Below are 22638 nucleotides of genomic sequence, written 5' to 3'. Positions count from 1 at the left end.
CGTCTTGCTCCTAAATCTACGGACATAAAGAAAGCATCATTTTGAGGCCAAGTAATCAGCAATGTCTATCCACCCTTATGAGGCCTAGTCTCCGGAGAGAGAGGGGGACAATTCTGTCCTCTAGGAAGGGTAGACGTGCCTCAGAAATGTATGGCTCAGTGTGAACAGAACGCTGGCAGATTTGTAGCTTTCTTGTGCTTTCGCAGAAACTAGATTGCATTTGTTTTGAATTCCTTCTTTAATACAAGACTCCTTTCAAAAGAGAATTAGCATTATAAACATAAATGTACTTATCAGTGTATTTCCCTATTCCCCTAAAATTACAACTGAAGTAAACACTTTAAGGAGAAGTCAATGTCATAGAGGGGAAAATGCTTATTTAAAGGGCTGGATTATTAGAAGTTTTTTCAAAAAGGCCATGAGACTTTCTTTTTTCCCTTTTAGATTTTTATTTATTTATTCACAAGAGACACAGGGAGAGATGCAGAGACACAGGCAGAGGGAGAAGCAGGTTCCTTGAGGGGAGGTGGATGTGGGACTGCATCCCAGGACCAGGGATCACGCCCTGAGCCGAAGGCAGATAGATGCTCAGCCACTGAGCCACCCAGGTGTCCCAGGCCATGAAACTGTCTAATGACCACCTGATATCAAAAGCTTAGAAAAAAAAATGAGTGGCCATTTTTTGACAGTCTGCAGATAGCATCTAATAGTTCATCTCAAATAAATAAGGGTGCAAGTTGTGTCATAAATATGCTTTACATCGGGACGCCTGGGTGGCTCAGTGGTTGAGCACCTCCCTTCGGCCCAGGGTGTGATCCTGGAGACTCAGGATCGAGTCCCACGTTGGGCTCCCTGCATGGAACCTGCTCCTCCCTCTGCCTGTGTCTTTGCCTCTCTCTCTCTCTGTGTCTCTCATGAATAGATAAATAAAATCTTTAAAAAATATATGCTTTACATCAAAATTATTAATCTAGAAAACCTAATGATGAGGTGACAAGAAGACTAATTATCATTTTGTATTTTTTCTATTGATGCACCTCAGGAAAAGAGAAAAGCAATCTTAGTGTTTTAGGAGACATGAGCAGTGTGTTGATTCTCCTAAAACGTCTTTTTCCCCTAAAACTCTGTATTTGAAGGGGGACAAAAATCATACTTAAATTACATTACTGGACTACATTTACATGTACATATTTTTCCTGAATCTAAACCTTTTGTAACTGTCTCATCATCCCCAATCCCTCCATTAGGGGATCTTTATAATTGGTATTCCAAGATAGGAATTGCCTGCATTCTGCAACATGGGGATCTGAAGGACATGTATCTTTACAACAGCTATATATATTTTTTAAAGATTTATTTACTTGAGAAAAAGAGAGTGTACGCTAACACACACAAGAGGAGGAGCAGAGGGAGAGACAAGCAGACTCCATGCTGAGCACAGAGCCTAACAGGGGGCTCCATCCCAGGACCCTGCGATCACAACCCAAGCCAAAATCAAGAGTTGGTCGCTTAACCCAACTGAGCCATGCAGGAGCCCCATCACAGACATATTTTTAACAGGGAAATAACAAATTTTCCTTTTGTGTAGGGGGGATGGCAAATTATTATTTTAAAAAATTAGGCCACTTCCTATAAATAATTACTGTTCATGTTTGGGAATGAGATCTTTTAAAAAAGTCATTGGGAATAGTGGCACCTGGGTGGCTCAGTCAGTTAAGGGTCTGACTCTTGGTTTTGGCACAGGTCATGCTCTCAGGGTCCGAGTCCTGAGATTGAGTCCTGAGTAGAGTCCCCTGTTGAGCCCTATGTCAATCCCCCGGGGGAGCCCATGATGAGCCCCATGTTCAGCCAGAAGTCTGCTTGAGATTCTCTCCCTCTGCCCCTCCTCCCACACCACGACCTCAAATAAATAAATCCTAAAAAAAAAAAAAATCATTAGGAATATTCAAAGCCAACCGGAAGACTCAATATGTTCTACTTTTTGGTATGAATGAAGCAAAATCAGTGAAATAAACTCACTGCTTGCTAGCAAACATTTAAGGTTCTAGAAATGCTGTTCCACTCACTTTTTTTTTGTTGTTGTTGTTCCACTCACTCTTAAAGACAGAGGAAAGCAGTTATAATTTTTAGGCAGAACTATTTCTTTTGCTTAGTTCAAGTTTTAGTTTTGAATGGCTAAAAGCAGTTTTTACTCCTGGGCAGGCCCATTCAGCCATTCTCAGGTAGCTTTGACTTTCTCCAGATGGGCAATTTAAAAAATACTGGCTGAAAATGAACAGTACAAATGTTCAGATTAGATCCAACCCATGATCACATGGGCCACTGGGTCTGTGCATGTAGTGAGGGACAGGTTAAGAATGCACACCAAAGCAACCTAGATTCCTTTAATACTATATTGTAAGTGGTTGAAACATTACAGCAGGAGAGCAGGGGGAGACCCAGATTTTAACTAAAAAAAAAAAAAATTGTAATGGATTGTTTATATTTTCAGCCTATACTGCCTCTTGAAGTCAAAGAATTTTCATAATTCCCTGAAAAGCTTTATTATTTATTCCAAATTTGTCTTTTCATTCCCTCACAGAAGGAAATGTAATGCCGATAAGAACAAATTTTAGTCGTGATGCCTCTGGTGTAAGATATTCTTGATAAATAAGTTTAAAAAATAATCACCAAAATGAGCTTTTTGTTTTATTCATAGCTTTTAATCACCTCAGCACCTCTTGCCCCTCATTTGCACACATAATTGAAGGTTGATGGTGCTGCTGCCACACTCTGAATTTCATTCTGCTGCCATCAACCATGTTCAAAGTTCCAAAGTTTCTCAGCTCTAGACGTCTTTGCTTTCTGATAATAGTGTCTTTTGTGTGAGAGAGGATAACATTCCTTACATTGGTTATTTAAATAAATTAATCCTAAAGCTTTATTTGTATCATTAGAATGCCAAACAGGAGCTATAAGACCTGGGGAAACTCAGAGCCAGCCCAACAACCCTTCAGGTGAGGAGCTCCTCTGATTCTTCCTCAGGAAAATGGAGCCTCTGTTGGCCTCTGCGTTAGTGAATCTTCTGTCAACAGGACTCCGGGGGTTCTGTTGCTGACCCGCTGCTGTGATCCTCAGCCTCTTCAGGGGATGTGCCCCATTGCAGTCACTTACCTATCACGGAAGCACCTATTCAACATTTACAGAGCTGAAGTGCTGAATCCATCTTTGTCAAATTGATGAATAATTCCGTAAGACAAGGAGTTTTGACTTGATGATCTCAGTTTCCTATCTAAAAGTTTATGATTTTCATTTGCCTCAACCTCTACCTAGATTTTCAGGACTCCTATGAATGTTGATGTGAATACACAAAAGTTGCCAGTTTGGTCATTAAGGGAGTGTTAATCCTTTTCCTGTATTATGTTGGTGATTTAAGACCCAGAGTGAAGTAAAATCCTGTTCATAGTTCTTCTAGATCAGTGCTATCCAATAAAAATGTAATACAAGCCAAAAATGCAAACCACAAATGTAATTCAAATTTTTCTAGTAGCCACATTAAAATGGGAAATGAAACGTGTGAAATTAATTTTAATGATATATTTTAACACCATATGTCCAAAAGACTATATTTCAACATATACTTAATATAAAATAATTGTTAAGATGTTTTACATTCTTTGTGTGTGTGTGTGTTAAGTCTTCAAAAGCCAGTGTGTATTTTATCTTTGTACATCTCAATTCTGACTAGCCACATTTCAACTACTTAAGACCACATGTGACTAATTAGTGGCTGCTTTCTTGACAGTAGTACTTTTAGAGTCCTGATACTCAAAGTCCTCCGTGGACCAGGAGCGCTGGGATCATGTGGGAGCTTGTTAGAAATGCAAATTTTTGTAATGAGAATCTGCATCTCAACAAGCACTCCAGGTGATTTGTATGGACTTTAAGAAGCACTATTCTGGAGGGTATATTCAAATTCTTTTCTCAGTGAATCTTAGTTTTGAATATTCTTATAAGGTACACATTTCTAATTTGTATACATTTTTAATACATTTTTTAATGAGTCGATATGCTTCCAGGTCTCTGTCACCCCTTTTTAAAAAGTAACTCGTTTTTTCTAGTTATAAAGCATGACTTGTTTATACTGAAAAACTAGAAACTACAAAAATAAGAAAAAAGCCACTTGTCATCCCGTCAACTAGAGATAATTACTATTAACATTTGTGGGTGTTTATCCTTTTGGTATCTAAAATATTGTTCATTTCTTAATAATACATAAATTTTTACAAAAAAAATCATATAGTACCATATAAAATAAGGTCTCTTAAACTACTTCCCGAAATGCAGTCTCTGCCTGAGCCACTCATCAGGTGAAGAACATTTGGGTTGTTTCCAGTTTTGGCATTTATGAATACAGTTGCTATAAACTGGCCTCTAGGTTTTGGAGTAAATACACAGGAGTGGGATCGCTATTAAAAAACATCTTTTTTTTTTTAATACTGCATTGTACCTCAGGACTTGAATATACATGAAGATATATTTATTCATTCAATCAGCAAATACTAGATATTTACACTGTATTAGGCCATAAGAATATAGTGAACCTAGTGTTGGTCAGTATTGGACCCAGTCCTCATAGAGTTTGTTTTTAATCGAATCCCTATTAATAGACATTGAAGTTATTTCTGATTTATCATAAACGTGTTTTAAAATTTCAGTTCGGTCATGACGGATCATCTGCTATTTGCCCAAAATTTTCCTAGGAGTTTTCAAAGAAAATAATGAGTAATGAGGCAGTAGTCTTGGTTGGACGAGTCACTGAACTCTGACTACTGAGCTCTAGTCCCAGGCAGGTGTTGCAGGTTAACTCTAGGTTAATGTGGAGAACCTGAGATTATCCTTCATCCTCCTAGGCCAGTGGTCTTCAAACTTCAGCTTACATCAGGACCATGTGAATGGTTTGTTAAACCACAGATTTCTGGGTCCCACTTTCGATTTAGTAGGTCTGGGATGGGGCCCAATAATTTGCATCTTTAACAAGTTCCCAGGTGAGGCTAATGCTGCTGGTCCCAGGAACATAGCTTGCGAACAGCCCCCTGCTATTTCTGGGAGTTTCTGACTCTGATATAGTTTGGACTCTCCTTCATCAGCAGTTAGAATTCAGAGATCTAGAAGTAGCTATCTTTACAGTTACTAGAGAAGTTACTGATGCAGAAAAAACTTTCATGCACCTAGAAGCTCCTGGTAGGATCCCCTGATGATTCCAGTTCCTCGCATTTTATTTCTATTCCTCTTGAGTTACTACCTTCATGCAGGCTCTTCACTGGGTTGCACTGGTTGGTGGGAGAACTTATCCTTTGGCACTCTCAACACCACTGGTCAGCAGGGAGGGGCTTCACACTTGAAGAGTTCTTCTGAAACAGTGTGTCTTGATATCAAGCTCCAGAGTTTACTCATCCGGGTTAGAGAAGATTGGGTTTCTAGCTGCAGGAGCCTTCTGAGAGAAGCAGGCCATCCTCATGAGATTTCAGAAGAGCTGGGAAGGGACAGGCTTACCCTGGATTTGGGCGGGGCCGGGGGGGCTGGCGGGCGGTGGTGTTGGAGGAGATCTTGAGAAAATGAGCTACCTCTGGGAGTTTCAAGGGTCCAGGTCCCACGGGCAGAGGAGCCAGAGTTCTTAGGGTTGCTGGTGAGTATAAAGCTAACTGCAGAGAAGCCCTCTTGGTTTTTTTCTCCTTAGTTTTGTGGACAGGTTTAAATAAGGGATCTGTATGTAGTCCAACTCTCTCATAGCAGAGTTGAACGTAGTTTTACCGTTCACTAGCTCCATCACTAAGGTTCTTAGGAAATTTTCTCATCTGTAAAATGTAGACAATACCTCTGTCCTCAGGGTTACTGTGGGGATTCCTACAGTAACATGTAAAGGACCTCATTACTGTGCTACTTAACCCACAGTAGGCCCCTCCTTATCTGATGGGAGCATGGATCAGTAGTGAGGCTATGGTTACCATGCTGCAGGACCTTTGGACACATCACAAAGTATGCCTGGTTCTTTCTGTACTTAGGAAAGAACAATGCCTGGCATTGCTCCCTCTGGAAAATGAAGCTAGCTAACTTTGGGGGCCTGCTATCAAGCACTCACAAGCATAACATGGAACCTAACAGCTGAGAGGGTAACAGTCCTACTGCACTTTTAGAGACTTCGCAGGATCTAGGGTGACTATTCACAGATGGGACTTTTAGAACTAGAACTAGGGCTAATTCATTTCACTACCTTAGTAGGTTAAGTGGCTGTCTCTGGCTCACAGACAATTGTAATGTTTGGAGTTCCTAACTCTGAGCTGGCCTTGTTTTCAGCTATTCCACACTTTCTGGATCTTGACCCTGTTGCTCTACCCATAAAGCACTTGCTTTATTTCCCTTTTTCAATCAGTTTGCAAACAAAATGGAAAGAAGTTGATGAACACAGTTTTGTGGCTCCAAGTTCTTGCTTAGAGAAGGGTTTTGGAAGAGTAAGAATTTAAGGTCAATTTGAAACAGTGTGAGTATAGGATGGCATGACTAAAGCATCAGAGCACATCTTTCTTCATCATTCCCAGATACTCTAAAAGGTTAATAATATTTATAGGTTCACTACAAACATTATTGCAACAGTCTGATTTATAGGCAAGTTAATACTTCTGTTTATATTCTAATTTTCTGTTTTAGTAGTCAGGAATCTTTTCTTATTGTCTTAGGTATATCTCAGCAGTGAAAATAATTTTCTCCTATGTCAGAAACTTAAAGAAGAAAATCAGAAGCCTACTTTTAAAAGTCTGTAACATGTACACTTTAGATACAACATGGAGTATTGTATCCATACAAATAAAGGAAGATAAACCTTCCTTATAAAGGAAGGTTTCTTTCTTTTTTTTTTTAAGCAAGCATTTTTAATTTTTGTAGCAAGAGTGTGCTCCAGGAGGGGAAGCAAGAAGGAGAATATTTTTAAAAAGATTTTATTTGTTTTGAGAGAGAGTGCCAGTGGGGGGAGGGGCAGGAGGCGAGGGAGAGAGAGAATCCCAAGCAGACTCCCAACTGAGCACAGAGCCCAACACAGGGCTTGTTCTCATGACCGTGAGGTCATGACCTGAGCCGAAATCAAGAGTTGTATGCTTAACTAACTGAGCTTTTAATTTTTCTTTAAAAGCAAAAACGCCTTTAAAAAACACAAAAACATGGGGCTCCTGAGTGGCTCAGTTGGTTAAGTGTCTGCCTTCAGTGCAGGTCATGATCCCAGGGACCTAGGACCACAGGGAGCCTCTGCTTCTTCCTCTGCCTACTACTCCCTCTGCTTGTGCTTGCTCTGTCAAATAAATAAAATCTTTTTTAAAAAGGCACACCAAAAACTCAACTAGCTGAAGAAAAGGTAAATAATTTCAGAATGGTATGTACAGAATGCACTCCTATCCCTACACCCTTTTACTGTCAGAGTTCCCATGGTTTTGCTGGGAGAATCAAAACACATTATGGATGTGAATCTCCATCACAGGACCTTGACTCTCCACTTTTCTGTCCCCCATACTTAGTAAAAGGGAAGATGGGTAGCAGTTGTTCTGTAGTATTCCAATTGCAAGACAGGCATTATCTCATTGAAACAATGTTAAAAGAGGTGCATGGGCTTCACTTAACGCGAATTAGATAAATTACTGAGTGTTGGCCTGAATAGCAAAGTCATTTTAAGATTATTTCTATGAGGATCATATTTGTAGGTCCAAAAATTGGTTGACCATCAACAAACATTTGAAATAACAATCTGTCATAGGTTGGGAAATGGTTGGATACTTTTAAAAATTTGATTTATATGAATTCTTTCAAGTGCGCATTAAGCTACAACTATTCGGAGTTCTTGAACATCTGTTGTATTAATAAGTGAAACACCTATATTAATATATCACTTAAAGCTCAAACATAACTTGGGGGTTCATTATACTGTTTGTTCTACTTAAGTATGTTTGAAATTTTTTATACTAAAAAGACTAAAAAAAAAAAAACAAAAAACCACCAAACCCTTCAGATGTAAATTTCAAAATTCCCAAAGGATTAACCAAGGGGAAAATTGGGAGGCAATATAAAAACTCCTAAGAAGAAGTATATACTTGGGACACCTGGTGGCTCAGTGGTTGAGTGTCTGCCTTCGGCTGAGAGTGTGATCCTGGGGTCCTGGGATCCAGTCCCACATTGGGCTCCTTGTGGGGAGCCTATGTCTCTGCATCTCTCTCTCTCTCTCTCTCTCTCTCTGTCTCTCATGAATAAATACAGAAAATCTTTATTTTTTTAAAATAAAAGTATTTAAATAAAAAAGTAAATACTTGAATTTTTTAATTTCTAAAATTTTATTTTTTAAAAAACTTAAATTTTTAATTGCAACCATTGTGTAGACAGCAAACCAGCTATCAAAACACTGAAAACATTTCAAATAATGGACCTATTTTAAAGCCTCCAAATCTCACGTTACTGTTGTTTATAATTAAGAATATCTTTCAATATCTTTTCATTGTAAAAAATCATTGCAATTAATATAAAAAGAGGAAAATTAGATTCAGAGTTTAAGCATCTGTTTTAACCACATTTATCTCTTTAAAACGTAGCTTAATACAAGTTGATTAGACTTCCTAAGATATAATATTAAATTCAGAGTTAAAACATTTACTCTTTAGCTATCTCTAGTCACCTAATTTTCTGTAATATCCTTTCATATCTTTTATAAACAAAATATTTTAAAGACCTACAATGGCATGATATAAAAGAGTAATAATTACAGTAGACAAAATAATAAATGAAATATGATATGCCGTCTGCTATATACCTATGAGTTTTACAGAATAATCATTACAACAGATGTCCTTAGAGAACAAAAGAGAATGAGAAAATATACAGGTAGAGGAAGGCATGGAAGATATTTTCTGTTATCTTCTACTGTGTGGTCTCTAGCTGCACCGTTCTTTAAACAAAAAAAGGTCTCCGCAAGGGCAGGTCCTGTTTCAAATGTCCCCTTACCCTTCTGACTAGAGAATAATGTGTTTGTGTAGGATATGATTACACCAGACAAGGCTGTGAACACATGTGACTTACTCAATGATCCTATTCTGCTTCCTTTTAAAGATAAAGAATGCATTTAAGTCGATTGTGTATGAGACTCTAGTAATTCCTTAGAAGGCTCCATTCGAAAAGAGAATATTACCTTATTTTCAAACGTTAAGAGCATAACCATTTCCTGCATTTTCATTTTCTTTCCAGAAGATACGAATTAATACTTCCATTTATTTTGAAAGAGAAAAATATGACACATGTAATTACTTCAAAATAGTTTTAATTTTTCTTTGTATAAGCAAAATAGTGGCATAGAACATTTACTTTTCAAAAATATTTATATACAAATAACTGTGTAAGATAGAAAAAAACGACTAAAGACAACATGACCACCAACACAACAGCTCTTAACAGTAGGCCAGGTCAGGGTGCAGATCTCATGAAAACAAGCTGCTCACATTCCCAGAACCACAGTCCCCTGGGAAGAATCTTGTCCTGTGTAACTCACTGGGTGGTGGAGCCCAGAGGAATTAACTCAAACTATGAAAATCCCAATGCATGGTCACCTATGGGGAAATGAGACAGATAGGACTTGAGCATGGTAATTATTTTCTTGTAACAGTAAAGAAAACAGCCTTAAATGGTAAAGATTTTGTGGGCTTCATATTTAACAGGTAGCTAGCTGATTGTCTATATATTTACCAAAGATAGCATTTGTTAGCTATGGTGGAAAACATACTATGTATGCTTGCCATTTGTCTTTAATATTCTCCAGAGCACTCACATTTACTGATTAAATAAATACTACTTTCCACGCATCTATAAAGATTTTATTTATTTGAGAGAGAGCGGGAGGGAGAAAGAGCGTGTGTGCACAAACAGGGGTTGGGGAGAGAGGTAGAAGCTGACTCCCCACTGAGCAGGGAGCCAGCACCACATGGGACTCGATCCCAGGACCTTACTCCACTGAGCCACCCGGGCACTGGGAAGGTGGTATTTAAAATACTAAAACATAGCCAACATTTGACGGTTTACTGTGTATTAGACATACTGTTCTAGGTACTTCAGCTGGTTTGTCTCACCTAATTTCCACAATAACCCTATGAAGTAAGAACTATTATTATTTCTATTTTACAAAGAGCTAAGGCACAGGGAAATTAAAGATCACACAAATAGATTCAAGACCAGGTGCCTTGTTTGCAGAGCTCTTGCTTTTAATTTAGCTCCAGTGCTGTAATGTGAAATTGGATTTTTAAACCTCCATTATCACACAAAACTATTCTTCCAAGATTGTAAATTCCATTTCTTTGTGAACTTCCACCTCTTAATACCTCTCTGACTCACTGTTCACCTTCTGTCTCCCAATTCACCTTCTGGTTTCACCTGCTTCCCTATACAATCTGGATCCCCCATCATTTCAATTATACCCCAAACTCCTGCCCCAATCTCTTCTACTGAAGTCAGACCAAGGTGGTCGCCTGCACCAGCAATCTCTGTTACTACTACTGCTTCCTAGCAGTGAAACATTACAGTTGATTTAATCCAAGAAAAAGTGATGCTTCCTGTTGCTAAGTGGGCCTTCAATGCTGCTCAGCAATCCTTTGACATCTCGCAGTATCCATAGCAGCTGTTCCCAACTTCTTCCATGATTAAATCCCCAAATGCACCCATCTATCCCTTTGTAGATTATCTTACTATATATTTACTTAAAATTTAACCAAAGGAGGGTTGCCAGATAAGATACAGGATGCCCAGTTAAACTTGAGTTTCATATAAACAAGGAATCATATTTTAGTATAAGTATGTCTCAAATATTGCATTACAGAAATATCTAAGTAGCATTTAAAATAATAAACTCCAGCAAACTATGTACTGAGAGTCTACCAAATACTGTACAGAACATACTTAACGCTAAAAATGTATTGTTTACCTGAAGTTCAAATTTTACTAGACATCTTGCATTTTAATTTGCTAAATCTAATCCAATCAAATTCCCTTTTTTCCATTCCCAGAAGTATCCTTCCTTTTTTCAAAGGTTAATTCTCTGAGCTATGGTACAGATCTTTCTTCTTGGCTCACTTTCTTCTTTGTTCTACATGTTTCTTCCCTTCTACTTTCAAGCATGCTCAGGTCATCCCTACTATGGTATGCATGATCCCAATTCTATACCCCTCCATGAGCCCACCCACACCCTTTGCCATGTCACTTTGCCATTTCTCTGCAAAGGTAAATTCTATTTCCCCACCCCTTAAAACTGCCACATAACCTGATCTGGCCAACAGAATGAGGCAGAAGTGTCAGTTTGTCAGTTTGGAGTCAAGGATTCAAGGGACCTTGTATGTTTTTGCTTGTTCTCTTAAAATTCTTCTTTCATCTCCATGGGAAGGGATGCCTAGCTAAGCCAGACAGGAGGAGGATGACCTGTGGAATAGAGTCCAGTGTGGAACAAAGCTCTCCAGTGGCCTTATAGATGCACAGGCAAGCCCTGCTGAGATCAGCCAACCCTCAGACACAAGCCGTAATAATAACTACAGTCTTAAACCTCTGAGTTTTCAACTGTTTGCTATGCAGCAAAAGCTAACTGAAATATCTACCCTGAGAAAGCTCTTCTTGACCTTATTATCCTTTCTTTCTTGCACTCCCAAACTGCTGCAAAAAGTATCTTTTATTTTGCCTGTGTTCTCTCATCACTTATTCTTGTTATCTGTATCACTCCTCTTGACACCAAAAACCTAACAGGGACTCCTATAGCTGTAACTCTACGCTTATCCATCCTGATCTGTATAGCACTTGAAACTGTAGATCACCTGCAACCTGTTACATTTCCCCCTCCCTGATTGTACAGCACTAGTCTCAATTTCTTTGATTGTTTGTTTCATCTATTTCAGGGCCTTATTCTCTCTTCTATTCTTGAAGTTTATTCATTCCTTCAATAGCAATTGAAGGAATTTAATTATATTGACTCACACATCTTTATCTCCACCCCAAATCTCCCTTCTAGTTAAGTTGGTTCTCAAACTTCACTGGCATTAGAATCACCTGGAGGGCATACTAATGTTCAGATTGTTAGGGTCCCACTGCTGGAGTTTCATATTCAGTAAATCTGGAGTGAAGCCTAAGAATTTACATTATTAGTTCTCAGGTGATGCTGATGCATGACTTTGAGAACCACTCTTCTAGTTTCATATTTCCTACTGCCTAACAATTGCCTCCTGATTATCCACAGGTGACTCAGACATTGCATACAGTGTCAATTAGGGTGGGTTTTTGTTGTAGTGTTGTTTGTTTTTAATTGTAAGCCCTAGGAACCAATTTGGGCTAGCTAAATAAAGCAAAACCAAAAATTTATCAGGGAGCTCAGGGAATCCATGTGAAGGCTGGTGAACCATGTTCCAAATAAGGAAACTAGAAAACAGACTACTTGACAATAGGAGCATTACCTCTAATCTGAAAAAGTGAACAGAGTTTCTTGTGTTTTTGAGTGCCTCCATTCAAGATTCAATTCCAGGAACACATGGTAGCTCTGTCATTTGAGCGTCCCACTCTTGATTTTGGCCGGAGTCGTGATCTCAGGGTCCTGGGATCAAGCCCAGTGTCCTCTTGGGCACTCAGCTGGGAGTCTGCTTGAGGAGTCTCTCTCCCTCTGCTCCCACCACCACCCTCAAATCACTCTCTCAAAAAAAAAAAAAAAAAAAAAAAATCAGTTCTAAATGAGAGTCCCTTACCCATCCCTTAGTTGAACCAGGGCAGGGATAGAAAGGGTTATAGTGGAAGTAGCCACCAATGATTGCTCTTGTTTCATACTCTCTTTGTTCAGGCCCTCACAATGAAGCACGTGGATAACTACAACAACCTCTTAACTGGTTTTCTTGCTCCTAACCTAACCTCCAATTCATTTTCCACATCATCTTCAGTTATCTCTTTAAAACACATGTCATTTTCTTCTTTGCCTTGTCTGGTAGTGTTCCTGTCTTATCTTGTTTTAAGTAATAAATTGCTTTTCTTTATGTGCAAGTGGATGGGATACTTTCGCCTTAGCAGACTCATGAAATGGGAAAGTAGTTTTAGAAGGTAGGTAATATATCTCATTGTTAAATGAGGACCTATCCCTTGGTAACCAGGCAAGGGTCAGAAGTGGTCCCAAAATAGAGACTCCTCTAGGAGCCTTTAACAGATCAATGTCTCACTAGATTGAACACCCCTGCATGACGAGGAGTTCATCTTTATTGCATCACCAGCACCTCACTCACAGCAGGCAGTTAATGAAATGAATATAGTCGTCATCTCCAGGCCCTCCCTACTTTAGATTACTGTATTAGTCTCCTAACTGATTGCCTGGTCTGCAGTCTCTGCCTATCTCCTCACTACCAACATTTTCTTGTATATCACTGTTTAAATCAAGCCAATTATTATTTCTTGCTCAAAACTTTCTGATTTCCCAGTATGTTTGCCAACTCTAAATTCTCTATACTCAAAGCCTTCCATAATCTGGTTCCAACCAGTTTTTTTAGGCTTTCTTCCATTTTTACTTATACCGTCAAGCAATCTAGATAAATAAGATTCTTAAAACATAACTTACTTTTTCTGTTCCTGTTCTACTTTTCGGAATGCCTTTCTCCCATGGTGTTTATCCCACCCTACCTTCAAGTCTATTAACTTAACCTATCAGTATTCTCAATCTTTTTAAATCCATGACCCACTACCCTAGGTTCTTTTGGTCATGTCCCTTTATACTCTATATCCCTAACTCCCTGGTTAGAAATCTTTCTATTTGGAGCTTTTTTTTTTTTTTTTTTAAGATTTTATTTATTCATTCATGACAGACACACACAGACACAGAGAGGCAGAGACACAGGCAGAGGGAGAAGCAGGCTCCATGCAGGGAGCCCGACGCAGGACTCGATCCCGGGTCTCCAGGATCAGGCTCCGGGCCGAAGGCATTGCCAAACCATTGAGCCACTGGGGCTGCCCTATTTGTAGCTTTTGGACGCCTGGGTGGCTCAGTCAGTTAACGGTCCAACTCTTGCTCTTAGCTCAGGCCTTGAGCTCAAGGTTGTGAGTTCAAGCCCTACATTGGGTTCCACGCTAGGCATGGAGCCTACAGAAAGGCTTGCTGAAGGAAATCTTTCTATTTGAAGCTTTTGTTAATTGATGTCTTGCATGTATACATACTTCATAAGAGTTGAACACATACTATCTTAAATTATCACAATATACTTTTTATTTGTTCAACCAGATTTTTAGGGGGGTTTCTATCACTAATTAATCTTCTCTATTCCTCCAGAAACTACTCTGGTGGTTTACACATAGTACTGATGAATGAAATCTGTTAAATAGATGAATAATCAGATGTTTATAATATGAGACTAGTATTTGGGACTGGTCTCCTTGAGCCAGCAGCCAATGGCTGTGCTAGCAATTCCAGAACTGCTAGAATCAAGTGGTATAAATCTTGGTAGCTTGGAAGTAGGAGAGTCTAAACCAAAGATGATCAGATTGAGCAGAGTCAAGTGCCAAGAAACCAAAAATAAGCATTAAGTAAAAAGATCCAAAGGCCAAACCTGAGATGAAGTGTAGAACAAAGGGTTTAGAATCAGGCAAAGACACAGTATAAGCAAAAGTAGTTTACTGAGAGGTTGATGGGGATCTGGAATGGTAGACTTCCTTTAGGGCCTTGTGCACAGCATTTATAGAATCAAAATGAGTGGTTTATTGGTAATATGGAGTTGCCTAAGACTCAGAAGTTGGGTGGGCAGCCATTTATCATTTTTTTTTCCATTTATCATTTCTAGCAAAGAAATAAATGTCTAATAGCAAACATAGTGAAATATAAATAGGCCTACTTTGAGAGGTAGATTTCATTTGAGCTCCATTTTCTTTCTCTGCTCTGTCATCTTAATGTTTCACATTTGTATAAGTTCACAGCCAAGTTCTAATGCATTTTTTTAATTCCTCTATATTATGGATAAAGAAAAACATTTTAGGAGATATAATATCATAGTACCTAATACTGAAGACAAAAACTCAGAATTTGTTTTTGCTATATTTTTTAGACTTTCAATTTACCAATCAATAAAGCTATACAATAAGAACACTATACCTAATAACCACTGAACTTTTTTTTTTTTACATTAACTGTTTATAGACTGGAAAATTCAAAGAACCATTTACAAAGGTTTTTTGTTTTGTTTTTAAAAAACTTAAAAGAGGGCACCTGGGTGGCTTAGTTGGTTAAGCGTCCAACCCTTGATTTCGGCTCAGGTCATTATCTCAGGGTAATGAGGTTGGCCCCAGGTCAGGCCCCGTTACCAGCTCCCTGCTCAAGAGTAGAGTCTGTTTGTCCCTTTCCCTCTGCTCCTCCCCGGGTTCACACAAGCACATGTGCATGCTCTCTTACTTGCTCATGCTCTCTCTCAAATAAATAAAATCTTTTTTAAAAATTTAAAAACTTAAGATGTAAAACAAAAAATCCTACTTATATAAAATGCATATTTTATTATTGAGAGCTGTACGAAGTTTAATTCCCACAGCTACCTTTCCCAATAAAGCATTTGTTTGTTTTCAATCTGTGAGGTTGGGTTAAGCAGCTCTCTGCCACACACACAGTGTTTTCCTTGTACTAATTGGCAGCAAGTATTGTGCCAAAGTGCAAGTATTGTGGACAAAGACTAATGTCCACATGACAAGCACAGCAAAATTCACTTTAAATCTTATTGTAAATGTGCAATAGTCCTTTGCATGAATTGTACAATAGATTTTGCTATTTTGAATTAAAAAATGAGTAAAGTACACTTTTCAAGTCTATATTATTCTTCCTGATAGTACTGAGAGGAGGATAAACTCCCATATTCCACGAAAAGTTAATATATTTGGCAGGTCACATAGAAGAATAGGAAGATCACTTACCAAGCAGCTAGGTGACCTTGATCCTACCTATTCTGTGGGGTCTTAGTCAAGTCATTCATTTATTCTAAGTCTCACTCTCCTTATCATAAAATATAAAGACTTGAATTATTTCAGTGTTTCTTGCAAGGAAGACTGCATTGGGATTGCCTGTGGACATTTTATTTTGACTTGGTAGATGTAAGAAGGGAGAGCCTGGGTAACTTGCAGCTTTACAACACTTCGTAAGTGACTCTGATGCATAGTACTGGTTAAAAACCAATGGTCTAAATAATTTCTTGAGTCTTTTGCAATTCTAAAAGTCTACTTTTTATATCCAATCAATGGAATTTTAATAGCTTCTAGCTTTCATCATTAGTCTCTTCTTGTAACGAATAAATGTATTTTAGGAAATAGAGAAGCTGCCTCTAAATTATGAATAATAGCTTAACAGTTTCTGAGTGCTTACCAGTTCTAAAGTATTAACTCATTTAATATATGTAATTCAATCCTCCAACACTGAGTGGTGGGTACTAGTATTATCATCTATATAACACAGACGGGAAAAATGAGGCACAGAGAGTAATTTGCCCAAAGTTACAGAGCAGGGAAGTAGGGAAACTGGGTGTAGAGCCTACACCCTTAACCAGTATGCTACTGCCATTTAATTTTTTTTTTTTTAATTTATTTATGATAGTCACAGAGAGAGAGAGAGAGAGAGGCAGAGACACAGGCAGAGGGAGAAGCAGGCCCCATGCACCGGGAGCCCGACGTGGGATTCGATCCAGGGTCTCCAGGATCGCGCCCTGGGCCAAAGGCAGGCGCCAAACCGCTGCGCCACCCAGGGATCCCGCTACTGCCATTTAATACATGTGACTTACACCTGCAAACAGCACTCTGCACTGCTTCACACTTGAGGGGCACTGCTTTCTCTGTTACTTTAGGAAAAAAGCAGCATCTGTAGCTGAAATGAGGGAAGCGGGAAGCTGGACATGCAAGAATGAAATGACCCAAGGGAGCTGAGCCTAAGGCCCAGGCCCTGAGTTACAACAACTGAAGACTACTTAGATTCACAAAAGCCCCCTATAAAAAGGGTAATCATCCCTAGGAGTGATTTTCCTTTGGTTGTCACTACATTCAGTAATGTTTGAGACATGTTCTTTTTGACTGATCAAATAGTAATTTAAAAAACTTTAGAAATTTACCTTGTTGGGTGAACTAGGCCCAAACTATAAAGTTAAAACAGGAAAGTAAAGTACAAAAGCTTATGTTAGAGACTCAGAGGGTAACGACATTTGAAATTATCCAGCCTATTACTAATTTTGGGTATACAAAGGAGAATTTGTAACAACTATACCTTGGCATATGGAGTAGAGTCTAGTGCATTATAAGGATAACCTTCCCTTCTCTTCCCAATAATACGAACAGAGTGACCTAACTGGTCTGTGTTCCTGAATGTACAATGTTAAATGCCCACCTACATAGCAGTGCTATTTTTTCTAACTGGGTGCACTTAGCAATCTGGGTTTGGGCACCCAGTTAGAGCTGGTGTTTTGCCAGATTACTGACGGCAGGGCAAGCAGGGCAAAGGTGATGTGGTTTCTGGCAAGAGAGTGGTAATTTAAAATAGAATGCAGCAAAAAAAAAAAAAAAAAAATCAAAGGAAGTGAAGGCAGGAGAAGGCTGATAAGGAGAAAAAAAGAGAAGTATGGATTGGAAGTCCCACATCAGAGAAATCTGAGAGGGACGAAAGACTGACATCAAGAAAGGAAGAGCACTGGAGACATCAGGGAAGTGAGAATGATGTATTGGGAGGTACTGAGTGGAGAGCCAGGATGCATGTTGTGGCTGGAGAAGGTGAAGTCTGCATTTATGGAGTTAGAGGTGAAACAGATTGGGTATATGACAAGATCTAGGGTGTGGCAAGAGAAATGAGTGGCTAAGATCTCTGGAGATGAGATGGTCAAGGAACTCTGGTGGATGGTATTGTGTCTACTTTGGTAATGAATTCACTCAGAATGAGGGTAGCAGTTAAGGAAAACAGGAAGACTGTAAGCCATGTGTCAGTCTTTAATAATTTGAGTCTTTGGATATGCTTAGTATAGGGAGCTGGGTATTCTAGAAAGGGGATCCTTCCCTCATCTATGAGTTTTCAGTCTAAAAACAGTTCATACTAATGCAGAAGCAAGCAGGCTTAAGAAAAATGAGTAATGTTTCCCTTCATTCTTAAGACTAATCTTTGCTCCACTTTTCTGACTTGGTAAGAACCTGTATTTCACATTTTCATCTTAGGGCTAGCTTAGTATTTTTGCTAAAGTTGAATAGAGAATGAAATTATTGCTAATGTAGGCAAGAAAAATCTCAGCTCCCTGCTCTCATAAATTTGTAAAAGTAAATGTTTAAAAAATAAATTACAACTCAGTTGCCCCAGTCCTGAGACCCTGGGTACAGCTTCCTATTACTTTTTTTTTGTTAAGTGTAAAAAATACATGTACAAAGGTTTCTTATAATCTTGAAAGAACAGGCTGGCATGCTATTTACTGACAGGCTGACCTTTACACAAAGAACCTCCACCTTCAACAAGCTGAAATTACTGTTACTGATGCCTTCAGAATATGATTGTCTCAGAAAGCGGCATGTTTTGTCCAAGTCATACAGAAGTAGTTAGACAGACACCATTTGGTCACCAAATGGTGCAATGCAGAGGGCAGGGGAAAATTATTTCTATAGTACCAACCATATGTCTGATACTGTGCAAGGAAAAAAAGGAAATGTCAAGTATGATTCCTAATTTCAAGAAGCTTACAATTTATTGGTCAATTACATAATACTTGAGCCCAGAGCTGTGTCTTACATTATTTAAAGTTGCTCACACCATCTAAGATAGGACTTTAGAGATACCAACAAGTTAATAACAAAACAATACAAAAAGTTTAGAATTAAGTAATAAAATGCGCTTAACATAGGTGAGAGAAAACAGTTGAGCCAGTGTCAATGTAATCTATGAAAAAATCTTGTTCCTATTGTATTTTGAGCAGGTCCTGACATTAGAAGGTCCCTATTCCTACTCACTGAAACCTCTAGGAAGAAAAAAAAAAATAGGTCAGCTTTTCCTACAAGTAGAAATTGGAAGGTCAGGCTTATTCTGTGCCAGGGCATCAAGAGTGGATGAGTCCTTACCTGTATCTTTTCCCAGATGGCCAAGGAAACTAATGCTGAGCAATAGCTCTTTTAAGTATGCAAAACTATTGACCAACCTGTTATTGAAACTCTCTCCCTCTTGGATTCTTTGATTTTATATTGTTATCCTTTCTTTCACCAAAAAAATTATTGAGCACCTACTACATAGCAGCAATTGTTTCTATCTCTTTTACTTCTTTACTACGTCTGCATTCTCTACCCTATCATTCCCAACAATTCTTACTCAGCCCTCAGCTCTAGTCTTCTTTCCCTCTCTCTCCCTCTCTCTCTACATGTTTTATCCTTCAAAAAGTACATCATTTCACTGAGGTTCATGTAGCCCTTAGGCTAAGATCTCCCAACCAACATATCCTACACATACTGATGGAAGAGGTTAGAGTGTCTGCAAGGTCTTAAACTTCCTGCTACTCCTATGCCTCCTTGATTGTCCCTTCTCAGTCTTTCCTACTGTCACCTCTTCCTCCCGGGAGTACTAGGTTTCACAAATTTGTCTTTTCTAAATCTGTCTTTTCACTCTATATTCTTACAATTTCCTCCCTGTCAATCTCCAAGCTTAAGAATGAATCTCTATTCTTGTTCTTTCTATACTTTAAGTCTTCACAGTTTGTTGCCCCTCCTTTATCTGGATAATTCTTCTTCTTCCTTAAATTTTAAAGTCCTATTCCTTAAGAAGTCTTTGTTCCTTTCCCTAAACTAGGTTAGACAGCTCTGCCATGTGACTTTATTGCATCCTGTCCTTTTCTTTTGAAGGACATCTCATATGATCTGTTTAATGGCTGTCTTGTCCCACATTCAGCCCCACTGCATGTTTTATTGGAATCTAGACACACTCTATGATTGACGAATGCTTTTGCATTTCAATGGCAAAGTTGAGTAGTTGTAAGAAGCTACACAGCCTGAAAACCCCAAATATTTATTATCTGTCCTGTTACAGGAATAGTTTGCCAACTGTTGCATTAGACTATAAGCACCATGAAGACTGAAATCATGCCTGTTCTCATTTCTAAATTCCTAGCACTTCAAGTAATGCCTGACACGTAAGTATTTCTGGACTAATTGTATTTCAATCTCAAGCTATAACCCATCTTGTCAGTAATACAAATGAGATCACATTAATTGGCTTGTGTTTATAACATTTTAATCACTGCTTATCCAGATAATGATTGTAGTATTCTACTTCAGGCTGGGGGGGGGGGGGCAGAAATTAACCAAATAAAATACAAATGAATAGTTTATTACAACTAGAGCTAAGGGCTAAGGAAAAAAGGAACACTGTACAATTAGAATATGTCATAGAAAACCATAATCAAATATAAAGTTTGGGAAGACTTCCTAGAGAAAGTGACCTTTGACCTGAAATCTAAAGAATGAACTAAGTGGGCAAACAGGTGGAGAGAAGGAACATGGCACATTCTAGGGGTTAATGTTCTTGTCAAGTAATAATGAACTATAAAGTAAGTTCCTTGAAAAGTTAAGGGTAGGATCCAAAATGGAACAATTGCTTAGTGGGATATTTCTTACAATGTAAAATTTGAAACACCGTGTTATTGGCCTACTGTGGGAAAGTGGTAAACTATCATATGTCCATAGCGCAGTATATTCTGTACCCATTAAAAATAATGGATATGAAGAATTTTATTTTATTTTATTTTTAAGAATTTTAATTTGTATGGAAAATGCTTCTCCTATAACGTATAGTAAAAAAAAAAGTGGGACATTGTTTCCACTAATATATTTATAGAAAAATTTTCTAAAAGAAAAATAGACTAAAATGTTAATTATAACTGCCTCTGGGTGGGATTGCAATCCTGTATTTTATGGTTTTCTGTATTTCCTATGCTGTATTTCTTAAAAACTTTTAAGATTGGAAAAATACATTTTATTGAGAAAATAAAAATAAGTGTTAATCTCTATCTACACATTTGAGAATACTCTTTCCTAAACCCTGGAATGAGGAGCAAAGCCCAGGGGAGTTCACTATTAATACACAGATTATTAGTGGAAGCTTTCCTGGAATGTGATTTAAACTGTAGATATAAAAGTACAGTGAGGACATTGGGGCCAAGGAAAACTACCGTGAGATATGCTGTTCTATATAGACACCTTGCTTCTGAGATTCTGCATCTTATGTTACTTAAATTGGGAACTTAATCTAACCTTACTCCACATGTGTTTGGTGTCTTCCTGCCTAGCCATAATTCATCAGAAATGCTCTGGTTTCAATTCTGGATACATAATTTAAATGAGGGTCCTGGAGAGCTCATGCATCAGCTCTAATATTACTCTATTCTGAAAGCTTCTTTTATTTTTTGTTCCTCAAACATCATCTTTAATTTACAGGCTCATTGGTCTCTCCCTTAAAACTATTACTGATAATTTATGGAAGTGGGTGACTTGAGAGTTGTTTTTAGGAAGTTTTGCTTCTTCCTGTAACTGAAATAAAAAGATAAGAACAGAAATTCTCACCATGATGATTAATTGGACTTCCCTTTAGCTTTGAAAAAAAAAAAGAAAAAAAAGAAAAGAAACAAAGCCCCATTCTTTAAGTTAAAATATATTTTATTAATCACTCAAGCAATACATATTTGTGTGCCTATCTTACACCCAGGCAGGCCCTATGAATCCATTGGGGAAACCTGCATGAAGTCTTTTGAGAGTGTGTAGTTGATAGCAATTGCCTCTAGAGTTTACCAAACAGGGGTTCCAAATCCCTTCTTGGGGGGCAATGAGTTTCTTTTCTATCCTGGTACCATAGAGACAACACAGTGGATGAAAGGCTGAGTAAAAATTTCCCTTAGACTAGATTAGGGCTTTTCAACTCTGGCACTACTGACATTTTGGGTCAGATAATTCTCTCTGCTATGGGAGCTACCCTATTCATTGTAAGATATTTAGCTGCATCCCAGGACTCCTACCTATTTGATACAGGTAGCAGTCCTTCAGCTGTGATCATCAAAAATGTCTCCAGACATTTTACCAAATGTCCTCCAGGGGTGGGGAGGAACAAATAATTTACCTTGACTTTCACTGAATTACCTAGAAAACCAACAAAAGCAACCAAATAATTGAGTAAGAAAGAACATACAAATTTTCCTGGATCACTATGCCCTTCTGCTTATTCTCTAGATTTTAAGTGAATAGAAAGACACTGATAAGACCGTTTCCTACAACAGAAATGACTAGCATATAGACACTACTCAGAAGATTCTCTATAGTAAAGGAGTGAAAGTAATAGATGTGGAGTTAGAAGGCTTGGGATCTCACTAAATAGCTTCATTTCTTTGGGCCTCAGTGTCCTGACCTGTAAATTGGAGGTGTCATGGGAAAGCATAGAGAAGAGTTGTAAATAAATCTTTAAAATTTTTAATTCAATAAATGTTGAAGACATAGGCTATGTCTTCATATACTAGCCATTATACATGGAACTAATATATAAAAACTAAAAAGGCAAGGTCCCTACCTTCAAGGAGATTATAGTCTATCAGAATGATAACCTAATAAACAACT

At 38.3% G+C, this 22638-nt stretch overlaps 1 protein-coding gene across 20 annotated transcripts in view; it reads right to left on the bottom strand.

Annotated features, from left to right (window-relative positions):
* LOC112658473 (uncharacterized) overlaps positions 1–22638 on the bottom strand; it is a 444780-nt gene that overhangs the window by 416049 nt on the left and 6093 nt on the right. For 3 of the 20 annotated variants that reach the window (XR_007401383.1, XR_007401381.1, XR_007401379.1), the window contains exons 3-4: positions 14892–15002; positions 9312–9614 (exon numbers count right to left, since the gene is read on the bottom strand). The exons of 11 other annotated variants lie outside the window; for them this stretch is intronic. The gene's annotated coding sequence lies outside the window, so the exon portion shown is untranslated. Of the gene's footprint in view, positions 1–9311; positions 9615–12488; positions 12722–14891; positions 15003–15052; positions 22168–22638 lie in introns of those variants that run through there. 6 more of the 20 variants (XR_007401380.1, XR_007401382.1, XR_003135725.3 and 3 more) reach the window with 4 other exon arrangements.

Source organism: Canis lupus, chromosome 12, assembly GCF_003254725.2.
Source record: "Canis lupus dingo isolate Sandy chromosome 12, ASM325472v2, whole genome shotgun sequence".
NCBI lineage: Eukaryota > Metazoa > Chordata > Mammalia > Carnivora > Canidae > Canis > Canis lupus.
Note: the sequence above shows the minus strand (reverse complement) of the source record. Positions and strands in the feature narration are given on the sequence as shown.